Raw genomic sequence first — 12,297 nt, forward strand, 5'->3', positions numbered from 1 at the left:
TCAGAATCACATTCACAGCCTGTTCCACCTTTCTCCCTGCGCCGCCGAAAGCCGGGACGCGGCGGCAGCAGCGCGGCGCGGTCCCAGATCCGCGTCCCCTCTCAGTCCCTGCGGCCCCGCCGTCCCCGGGCTGGCAGGGCTGGCAGGTGTGTGTCCTGTCCCGAGGGCTGGCGGGGCCACCAGCGGGAGGGCGCCGTGCAATAACCGCGGGCTCCGCCGCCAGCCGTCCCTCGGCGGGCCGGGCCCCGCAGCCCGCGGGCTCTCTCTGCCCCGAGCCCGCCCGGCGCTGCGGGCGCTGCGAGGCCCGGCCCCTCGGCCCCCAGCGGCCGCGGCGGGGAGCGCTGCAGCCCGGCCGCCTCCCCGCCTCCCCCCGCGCCGCGCCGAGCCGAGCCAGCCGCTATTTTTAGCAAATCCTCCCCGCGTCGCCACGGGCGGCGATCGCAGCGCGCAGCCCCGCGCCAGCTGCCGCCGCCGCCCCGCCCGCCCGCCCGCCGCGCACGGCACAGGCTCGCCCCGCCGGCGCGATGGCCACCGAATCGTAGCCTAATCGCCACCTCATCGCCACCTCGTCGCCACTTAATCGCCACCTAGTCGCCGCCGCTGCCGCAACTTTTCCTCGCCGCGCCGCGCCGCTCGCTCCCCCGTGGCTCCGGTGGAAGATGGCAGTTGGGGGCAGCGCTGGAAGTTGCAGCCCGCGAGCCAAGAGATAAGGCGGAGCAGCGGGAAGGTGAGTGGCACCGGCCGGCTGCCCCTCCGCTCCGCTCCGCTCCGTCCCGCCCGGCTGCGGCGGGCAGCGAGTGCGGGGCCGGCCGGTCCCGCCGCCAGGATCTGCCGGGGCGGTGTTTTTGGGACCTTCGGGGAGGTTTCGGGAAGTTGCACCGAAGGGCTGGCAAGGTGGCGGGGCAGGGAGGACACAGCCGCCCCTGGCAAGTTTTACTTGGCGGGAGGGCGAGTGGAAGCGCAGCTCCCCAAGCGCTCGCCCTGCCCGGCGGGTGGTGCGTTTCGGGCTCCGGGGGATCCTCTGCGACCCCCGCGTCCGGCGGGGCCGCGGCAGAGTCGGGGTGCCGGCCGGAGAACGGCTGCCGGAGCTCGGCGGGCGCTGCCAGCTCCCGGCTGGGACCGCGGGGCTCCGGAGGGCGCCGGGGGAGCTGCCCCGAGCAGGTGGGCGACGCCGGGTGCGCCCTCCTCGGGCACCGCCGCCGGGCCCGTGTCGGAGTGCCCGGAGCAGGCGGCAGCCGGAGGCGGGTGCGTCCCGTCCCGTCCCGTCCCGTCCCGTCCCGTTCCCATCTCCTCCCGTCCCGTCTCGTTCCCGTGCCGGGTGGGTGGCCAGAATTCTGTGTAATTGTATTCACGGTGCCAAAGCGGTGTGTGCATCCCGGCCGGCAGCTTCCCGGCTGGCAGCGCAGGGCGTGAGGAAGTAGCTTCCAGCAAAGGTACAGTTATTTTGACTCATCTAAAATGCCTGAGTTTTGATATGAAATGGAACATAATAGCAATCAGTAATCATTCATGCTTATCACTCCTATAGAAAAAAACCCCAGGTATTACTTGTAATGCACAAAATGCACATTCATCTTTTAATACCTACCCTGAGCCCACAGCAGTTTATATTTTCAAGTGCTCTGATGAGGTCTAAACCCACTGTTAAACAACATAGGAATTTAAGTGTGGACAAATATTTAAAACAAGCTGATCTTTGAAGAAGAAGTGGTGAGGTGGATTGTGGAGACCTTTTGACACATGAAAATACATGAATGTGCATTTTTGATGCAAAAGTTGTTGAGATTTTCTGTCACAAACAGCATAGAACAAGTGCTGACACAGAAACTGAGGAATTTTAAACATTTGTCTTTCAACATTGTCGGCTTTAGTTCCTTGACATTTTGTTTTCTGTGACAGAAGAATAGTTTTGTGACAGTTATTCAGGATTTAATTTGCAAGCTCACAAAGGCCTGTAGCTGTGATGAGAAATCATGAACAAAAAAGGAAGGTATTTCACATTCAGGTATTTCAAATGTCCTGTCCTACTCAAATGTTTTGTCCTGCTCCTATCTTCTCTCCCCGTACACCCTACTCTGCAACAGCATCCCTGTATCTTTTGAACTTATCTTGTTGCTTAGTGTCTCTAAATTTTCTGTCATGTCCAATACATTTCTGTATCAGTGGCCCCAGCTCATATGTGTTTTGTACCAGGAACACCTACTTTGTTCAGAAAGAGATGCCAGCTTGTTCTCTGTCATAACACCAGAGCACTCTTGGAAGGCAATTCCATCCTTTCATACACTTAAGTTGCATTGTTATTTGTGTAAAATAGCTATGTCTCAAATGTATAGAAGTTTCTACCATGAATGATGCAAATAACATACTTTTTAAGGCCTCTTTTTCATTGTCATGACAAAGATGTGATCCAAAACACTGGAAATAAATATGTCATGGCTCCAGAGAAAAGCTGCAGTCAGTCGTGTTTGTGTACCACTGGTGCAAGTTTCTTCATATAAATATTGAAATAGCTGTCTTTTTAACAAAAATGTAATTGTCAGTTCAGAATTCCAAAAAAGACAAAAACATGCCATTTTACTTCTTGGTGACCAACTTGATGCAAACCCAGCACCATAGTTAAGCCTACCCAAAGCACTGAGTCTCAGTGTCAAATTCCTCTGTAAGTCTGTGTAAATGTCTAATGCACCCAAATGTTTTGAATCTGACTATAAAATGTTAGTTTTGAAAACAGTAGTGTTTGGTTTTCCATTAAATTGCTTTTCCACAAATGAAGCTTGGTCTACATGACTAAATGGGAACAGTAATTTGTAAGCTGCTGTGTATCTCCAGTTCACCAGCATCGTCCTGCTCCCAGAGCAGCTTAAAAACAAAAGCGAAATAGTGTCTTCACTGCTGGAAGTCAGTACATGCTTCATTTAGAGCAGTTGTTCCTATTAGAATTTATTTCTGTGGAAAAAAAAAAGAAAATACTATAATTAAGTGGCATATGTATTTTGTAATTTTGGGATGAAAATAACATTAAAAAGAGATTCAGTTATAAAAACTATGTACTTTCTAAAAAGCATGTAAACTGGAAAATGAGTTTCAGTTCTTCTTCTCACTACCTGAAACAGCCCCATAGAATTTGCTGTTAGAGATATTACTTGCATACTGAAAATATGTATCAAATTTAAGTTTACCTGTCCTGAAAATTGTATGAATTGCCATGAATACTGATGGTACCTGAATGTAGTTGCAGCAGTTAGTTTCTTAATATTCAGCTAAATGTTAGTAGGCAAAACGTAGCTTTGAAAGTAATCAAATCCAAACTATACCAATGAAAAATGGCAAAAGAGTTGGGATGTAGTCTAATAATCTCCAAATTGGTAAATTAAGCACATATTTATCAGAGTGTTTGTAATATTCTTGGCTTATATTCACCAGTATTCAAACAAACTAATTTAAAGTTACTTAGGGTATGTGTGTTGAAACTGCAATAGAAAGTATTGTGGCTTGCAGCATAGTCATAGCTGAACCATTTAGCTGAGAGAGCTTAGTGCATCACAGAAGTGAGCCTTTTTCCCTTTTGCAAAAGAGTTCTGGGCCAGATTTTTTGAGGATTGTATGTTGTTTCCTATAAGCATGCTGTTTACATGAATTTTTCATATTAATTCAAATTAAAGGAATGACTATCCATCAGTTTTCCAGTCTCCTCAAAAGTAAGAAAATGTTCTTTAAGTTGCAGTCTACAATTAAGTAGAAGGTACATAATACATCTGTTGAGTTAAATTAAAGATGGCTCTCATGTAAAGACTGAACATTAGGCTATTCTATGATAAAACATATTTTTCATGCTTCAAAGCTTCAGTAATGATTTCCAGATAAATAGGCAGAGAATATTGCATTGCTGAATCACTTAATGTTATACTGTTTGTTGAAATGGATAGATGAGTAAGGCAATTTAGAGCTAACATTACTTGATGAAATCACCTTTTATTTTCTCCTTTTGGTTTTGAGTTTTTAAATTAGGATGATCATACACGACCAAGGAATTTTTTCCTTACTCAATGGCCACCTAATCGCCACCTACAATGTAACTTGTAATGAATGTGTTGTGAACATCAGTGTGTGCTGGGTAAGACTGTGCTAGTCTTGAATTTATCGTTACAACTTTAATAATAAATTACAAAGTTTATTTGTGCTGCTAATCTATAGATTCATCTTCAAGCAGCTAAAAAAATTAGAGTGAAATAGTGCTTAGCTACTGCTCAAAACTATGTTTCAATACTTTGAAGCCAGCTTAGACCTTTCCTGTGAGGATATACCCACACTTCTCCATACTTCTCAATTTTTGTACAATATATATTTGTATAACTTTCTGCCAAAGAAGTTTGTCAATGCAAAAAGTTAACATGAGGTCAAAAAAAGATTTAGACAAATTCCTAGATAAAAAAAGAAAGAAAAAAAAAAAGACCAAAGGCTAGAAAGCAGAGGTATAATGCTTCTGAATCAGAATGTCCCCAGCCAGCAAATACTCTGGAGGCTTCAGAGTATTTCAAGAAGATACCATTCTCATGGTTGCATTGCACTTCCTCACTTTTCCTCATCATTTGCTATTGAGTATCTGGGGAAAAGGTGTTGGATTCTGAACAGGTCTTTGGTTTGGTTAGATTTTACTGTTCATGCATTTTTGCCCAGTCAAGGTGGACAAAGTGATATGCAATTTAGACATTCCTTTATAGGGAAAAGTGATTGAAAACTTTTGGTTACACAACATTCAAGCAGATGTTTACTTGAATTAATTAGCATTAACTCAATGTATGATGTTGATTATGAGATGGAAAAGTAATAGGAAGCCAATATTTGTTCTTATTTTCCAGTAATTTATTGTTAATGGTATTTTTCAATATAATGTTAACATTGGTTATTCACAAATCATGATACATTGCTGAAGTTTATGATATGTAGCAACTATTAGGATAGTTTGTTTTAAATCTATTGCATAACTGTAAACTATGTTTGTTTAAGAAAATGAAATGCTTTTCAGCGAAGGTTGCTCAGTAGTGCCAGTAAGAAGATGATTCCTTACAGTATGTCTTTTATTTGTCCCCAGTTCCTCAGTTTTGGAGTTGAAGATGATGGATTCTATATCTCTTCATTTGATTTCTGCTCTGAGATGCTCAGTCTTTTAGCTCATTTCTGTTCCAGGTACAGAGTGCTCCTTCTCTAGAATGGATGATTGTCACTCTTGGCGTTTTATTCAGACTTGAGTCTGGTTTTCTGGTTTAGTCTGAGCATGCATGAGCCTCTACTGTCATGTTCACTGAGTCCAGATTTTGTTTCCATGCTCTATTAACCTGCAAGAGAGGCAAAGACCTGGTCTAAAGAGTATTTTGAAGAGGTGATGTCCAGTGCACAAGAGAAATTGGCAGTCCTGAAGGATGCCAATCTTGTGTGCATACAAGATACGTGAACACTTGAGCCTGAACTTATTCATAATGGAAGTGGTGCTGCACTGTGCCTTTGGTGCCTCAGCCTTTTACAGTGCCAAGGTCAGAAAGGCAAACACTGCTCTAGAAGCTTTGGTGAAAGGTGACACAGCTGCAATGGAAAGGCAGCTGCAGATGGCAGCTGCACATAGTAACTATTTGGTGCATAAAATGTGTAAATTATTCATTTGTTTCATAGATAGATAGCTCTTCAGTTGTCCATATATAAAACTGTAGGTTAAAACTAAAGGAATATGTGGACAATATAAAATACAAACGGTTGCCATTCCAATCTTTTTTGTTTCCCCTTTTGGCAATCAATACAACCAACATTGATTAAAAAGTCATACTATTAGTTAAGCAGATTTTTGATATTTCATTTGGAGTTGAACCTGTTTTACTTGGGATATAAATAATTACTCTATGTATTCTCTGAAAACATATTATAAATTGAAAGATCAGTGGGTTGCAATGGAAAATAATTTTCAATACTTGAAACACATCATAGTCCTCTAATGTGGTTTAGGTCTGCCCTCCTGACTGCCATAATCAGCACCAGGGATCTAGCTGGAGGTTGCTATAGGATTCTTTTTGGCCTCAGTGTACTCAGTTTTCCTTCCATAAAAATCAGAGCAATTAGGAAGCAGCAGGGGACTGAAGTTGAATCTCAACCACAGGAACAGAGTAAAGACTTTGTCAAGATGCAGTCCTGTGGCAATCAGGACCACAGCCTACCAGAGTGAATAGTTCAGGGGGTAAATCCAAGTCAAGGTATGAATCAGAGAAAGGCATTTTCATTTGTAAATTGCATTTGTAGGTTTAATTTATGGTTACCCACTGCAATACCAGCCTAGCAGTCCCTTCCTCTTGCATGTGTACATTCCATGCCTGAAGGTGGGCAGTCTGCACAGAACACCAAGTACTGCTGAGCAGAGTGTGACAAAGAAAAGATAAGTAAAATCTTTAAGGGGTGCTAGCTCTCCTATTTAAAACATTAGTTTCTTATGAAGACTGTGAATGAAGAAGCCACCTAAGAGAATATTTAACTGCTCTCAGTACATCCAGGTTGCTTACTTGGAGTCTCTTGGAAGACTGTGAAGTGTTTATATTTGTTCTCTGCCATCACATACACCTTGTCTTCCACTCCATCTGGCTATATGCTTTCACCTCCCTCCAAAAAAAGAAATTCTGTTATGAAAATGTAGTTAGGTATTGCTATCTTTTGAACAGTTGGAGCAAGAGTTCAAGGCTTCCTTTTGACTGGAAAATGAAGTTAGTAAGCGGATTTTTTGTTGCAGAGGCCTTCTTCAGAAACCAATGATAACAGGCACAGGTTTTATGTCATTAATGGGTGTGTAACCTTAGGTTTTTGTAGCATTTTAGTGAGACACGTGACTGGATCAGTATCAGTCTATTAATGTGATGAGACTTCCTTTAGGACTTCTGAGAGCTGATCAACCATCCTTCTTCCTTGTGCTAATGCATGTCATTTATACTGATCCAGATTATGAAGAAAATGAAGATTTCAAAAGAAGGTGAAAGGAAATGACATCTTCTAAAAATTTGCTGAAGGTGACACTAATATTAACAGTACTAGGACCTTGATGGAAGAGGTCAAGGATTTTACTTGTCTGTGAGGAGTTTTGCAATTGACTATAATGAGATCAGGATGTCATCTTTGCAAGTGAAATTTTCTTTGATGGGCTGTTTGTTGTTGAAACAGATCAGATTAAGAGGAGAGCTTGTTCAAGGTTGAGATCTACTGAAGACATGCATGGAAGACTGTAGTAAACTCATTTTCTTCCCAGCCAGAGCAGAAATGGCACGGAGCATGGAATCTGGGACTGGAGTGAGCAGCAGTGGATTGTTCTTTGATTCATTGGCACAAACCATAGAAGCTGATTCAATTTAGACAGGCAGTCAGAGAAGTAGAGGAGCTAGAAAAGTGTATAAAAGATAATTCCTGATTATTTTTTGCAGCCATCTTTTCCAAATTACCTTTAAATAAATTTAGCAGATTTTGGCATGCACTCTGGGTACATTTTCCCTACATCAAACTGTCTGCATGCTTCTATTCCCTCCATCACTAGTTTTCCTTAGTGATGCCTAAATATAAGTTTGTAGCTTCTTCAGTGTACTCTGATTACATGCAAACAGAGCATGCTGGTATGCGTAGGAGATTTTTCTGGGCGTCTGGCAAATGAAATAGTTTTTCTTTAGGCCACAGAGTAGCAACTGAGCTGCTTCCATAATTTCACTGCAATTTTTATGGGGAGTCTGTATACAATGCCTGTGAGAAATCTGGAAGGATTTTGTTGCATTGACTTTGTAGTGACAAATTGACTGTCATTTCTGACACAGCTTCACATGTACTTATCCTCAGAATGGTCATCCATACTTTTGAAGAGAGTTGCTGGGATGTTGGTTGCCTGTGGAGTCTGTATGCATCCTTTCTCCTCAGTCTTTTCATTTCTGAGGAGTGTTTGTATTGCTGTTTTTGTAAAGAGAGATTGAGCTGGGAGAGACAGCAGGAAACAACTGAGAGTCTTTTTCAGCTGACATTTGGACCATAATTTAGGTTTTATGCATAGAAATGTCAGCTCTAAAGACACTTTTGTTAGATAATGAAGCAACATAATAAATCCATTATCATGTTAAGACAAAAAATATGGATTTTTTCAGTGATTTCAGCCTAAGTATTTCAGGAGAGACAATTTAAAAAGGCATATTTTTTGTATTTTAAGGACATAAATGTAATCAAAACAAATTAAAAGTAAACCACATTTAAAAAGGTTTTAAATTCTGCTTGCTTACTCTGATTGAGGGTGATTATCTTGCATAAAACTGATTAACTATGTGATATGTAACCTAAAGTAGTTTTCTTAAAATATCATAGGATTGCCTCATCTTTAGGTTGCCATTGCTATGTTATGTGTATGGTCATTTTATATTACTCACCTCTGTGAAAAAAAAGCACTAAATAGCTTCCTGCTCCAAGTATGTTGAAATCAATATGATGAAAATACCAACATCTGTCATTTATGTGAATGAGAAGAGTCAATTCCAGAGTGAATGGGAAATGCACAGATAGGCAAGGCCAGAAATGAAGTCCAATATATGTATATTTTTTTGTTCATAATTGGGTTTTAAGTCCAACATCATAACAGGATGTGGACTATGTGCTAAGCAGACATAAAGCAAAGCAAAGACAATTATTTTTCACCCTTAAAGCAGTTACTGTACATCGGTGCAATGATCCGTCAGATTTTTGTATGCAGGCTGTTATCCTCTTGTCTAGAGACTTCTCCCAGTAATGTTGCTGCTTCAGTTAGGCAAAGGAATAATTAACTATACTGATCTTAACAGAACTGTTATTGCTGGCACATAGCAAGGGAAAAAAAAGAGAAAATCTGACTTGCGTCAAATTGAAAATGTGTTAGCTATTGGCTCAGTCTTATTATACTGAATTACATCTAATTGCATATCGTCATCCAGGCCCCAGAATTTTAATAGTAATTAAATTCTTGTAAAGTTGTAAGGGTGCTTTAAAAAAACAATGTAAATTCTGTGGTACTTTCTCTGTAAAATTGAAATTTCTGGAAAAAACAAATACTGTTTAACCATTTTGGTAAGGAAGTTTTTGTCAGAAACCAGTAATTAAATATAGGGGATTAACATGAATAGAAAATAAACCTCAAGGTTTTTCACCTGTTTCATTTTATTATCTATTTGTCATTTGTTATGAAAGAAGGTACTACTAACAATATTTCTGTTTTAAAAGATGACTGCTACAGCTGAATTCTCTACGTTTATCCTGGTATAGAATAGTACTGGCTGTGGCATTACTAGAAATAGAAATGTAGATACAATTTTTGTGTAGTAGATAGAAGAAAAAAATCCTCTCTGAATGAGGATTTCATTTGGTTTTGACCATTTTGCAGCTGGTTAATTGTTTAAAGTGAAAGTAATTCTGTAATGCATGTTGCAGTTGGTACTTGAAACCAGTTATGTTGCATTCTACATCAGTCATTAAAAATTGTATTGATTAGACAATAAAACCAGTGCTGCTAGAAGAAATAAAGGGTAGGTTAGGTAAGAAAAGAAATAAATTTAAATTTGCAATAGATGAGGAGACTCTTTAGCTTGGTAACTGCAGTATTACTCAATGCTGTAGTTCTCATTTCCTAATAGTAATAAATTGAAATTCTGTTACTTCAGTTTACATTGATTTTCCTTTTGCAATTCTTCTGAAAATTAAAAGAAGCTTTGCCTATTTTACTACAGTTCTGCAAAAAAAGGAGGAGAAATAAAAATGCATGTGAGGATAAAGCTAGTAAAATCTGAATGTTTTAAATGGAAGTATTTCTGGGAAGCGAGTGGAAGCTTTGGAGTTGGATATAAAGGCTAACACAGACAATTGGATTTGGCACGTTCATCTTGGCTGATGGCAGCTAGAATCACTGTCTCTGATAGAGAATTATCGCTGGACAGCAGTGGGAAGTGAACATGTAATCAAAGATTGTTCTATCTCCATCCTGCCTGCCATGCCAACACCTTTGGTACCATAGAAGAAAACATCCCTTTCACATAGCTAGGAGATGTATCATGAGTGAGAAAAATACTGGAAGATCTAATAAAAGCAGTCTCAAAGTGAAAAATAAGAAACTCAAACAAAAAAATCACATTTTTGTTACTTGAATACCCATATACCAACTGTGCTGGAAGTGTATACAATAGACAGACTTGAATATTATGCTTGGATAGACAATTGCATCAAATAACAGCAAAGCCTGATTGTTTCACGCTTTTTTTGAAGGTCCACTCTATTTTGGTGCTGAGTTCCTGATTAGAAGGAATCATCTTCCATGTTCCAGTAGAAGTAAATCAGTTTTAGTATTATAATAGAATTTATTCACTATTGAGTGCATAATTCCTGGAACAAGAAAGCATCAACAGGAGAGCCCTCCATTCTATGTAAGGTTGTAAAATTTGCCATTTTGTTATAGAATGGGGTATGTTTCCCTTTTTTTTTTTATTTTTGGCCCATAGAAGGTAATTGCAGATTTTGTGTATAAGCCTTGGGGACTGTTTGGATAACTGTATTGAATAATTGAAGTAAAGAAGCTGAAAGAAAGATGGCACATTCAACACTTCACTTTTAGGAATAGTGAATTTGAGAGAAGCTGTGCCCTTATAGAACCAATAAGAGAGACCTAAACTCTTCATTCCTCTCTAAAATAATTTCAATCTGCTGTTTCAGCAGCATGATTCATGCAGAAGTAATGTTTGTTTCTCACTCAGATTCCACTAACCCTCTAGTTACTGTGTCCAGTGGGCATAAATTCTATTTAGGTAAAGTGGAGTACTGTGACTGTGTTTAAGACATAAAATTCTATGCATGATTGTTCATAAAGACTAGAATTCATTTTCCTGCATGGAGAAATGTTAGATGACACTCTAAAATTATGAATCTGAGTTTATTTGTGGGAAAATTGCCCTTGATTGTAACACCAAGTAGCAGCTTTTGTACAACTTCATATCCTCTAGATGCTCAGGCTTACATCCCAAGTTATGACAGCTTCCTGTAGGCTCATCAAGACGGCCAAACATTTTTAAGAATGCAAGGTGCTGACTGTATTGTCCAGCAATCCAATTAATTTTCTTCTGATTTTCTTTCTTCTTCTGTGCCCAGAGAACACAGCTGGCTGTTACATTGGTCTGGGGACTATGAAGCCATGGGTAATCACAATGGTATACACATACACATTGTGATGTGTATTACCCATACACAATAAGGGGACAACACTGAGCCAGTATTGATACAGTCTGTGCTGGTATGAGACCTTCCAATGCATGATGGTGCTTCCTTTCATGAGTAAGGATATTCTTCCTTACATTTTTTCCTCTAGGGGGATAGAATAAAAGAAAATGAAGATAGTGTAGAAAGTAATCTTACCCCTAAGGAGCTACAGCTGAGCCAATTATCAAAGATTGGGAACAGGCCTGACTTTAACAGGCCACAGCTGTAACCAATGAGAAGAAAAGTGCTATAAAAGAGTGGGGTGGCTGGTTGAGATTGGAACTGGAGTCAGTTGGCTGCTTTGTGAAGAAGAAGGGGTCAGTTCTTGGAGGAGCTGTCCATGAGAAACACCAAGAAGGTATGAAACTTTTGTGATAAGAAGATAGCAGTATGGAACCCCTGCAATAAGGTGACAGCGTTTTCCCATAGCTTTTCCCACTCCCTGTTGCAGCCTGAGTTCTAGTCATTCTCATGGCTCTGAACAGAAAGTCCTCTACTAACCACAGACAGCCAGCATGGATGAGTCTTAGCTTAATTTTTTTCCTTTTGCTGGCCTGAATGATGCAGAGTTTTGAATTACAGGCCTCTTAGTTATTCAGAATCAAGAAAGGCAAAGGCAGAAGGAAAAAAGAAAAAAGTTCTTTTTTTTTTTTTTCATGGGACAACTCCTGCTATGCTCGGCACCCAAATCACAAAAATCTGCTGGATAAATGGATTCTTCCCAGTGGCAAAGCATGCACCAACCACCATTCAGACTGCAACTTCTAGTGCTTCTTGTGTAATTTCTATGGAAGTCCAGTCACAGGGCAGGTGAATGTCTTTTTGTAGCCAACCTTGGCTGGCAGGAAGGAGGTGACAACCAAAGGAACCCTGTCTTGACAGACTGAAAACAGCAAAGCTTGAGCAGTACCCTGCCATTGCTCAGCATGCAAGTGATTACTAGCTCACAGCACACAATTCTGGACCAGACAAGTATAGAATTTGGGGACAATGAGAGGCATGAGTTTCTTCTCAAGTGCCTTCCATACT

General features: G+C 40.9%; 1 protein-coding gene across 2 annotated transcripts in view; it reads left to right on the forward strand.

The window, feature by feature from the left end:
- The first annotated feature begins 512 nt into the window (after positions 1-512).
- HDAC9 (histone deacetylase 9) overlaps positions 513-12,297 on the forward strand; it is a 452,941-nt gene continuing 441,156 nt past the window's right edge. For both annotated transcript variants that reach the window (XM_054273209.1, XM_054273214.1), the window contains exon 1: positions 513-727. The gene's annotated coding sequence lies outside the window, so the exon portion shown is untranslated. The remainder of the gene's footprint in view (positions 728-12,297) is intronic.

The sequence above is a fragment of the Melozone crissalis genome, unplaced genomic scaffold (assembly GCF_028551555.1).
Source record: "Melozone crissalis strain CALT ecotype California unplaced genomic scaffold, PUWL_Pcris_2 ptg000016l_1, whole genome shotgun sequence".
In the NCBI taxonomy this organism is placed as follows: Eukaryota; Metazoa; Chordata; class Aves; order Passeriformes; family Passerellidae; genus Melozone; species Melozone crissalis.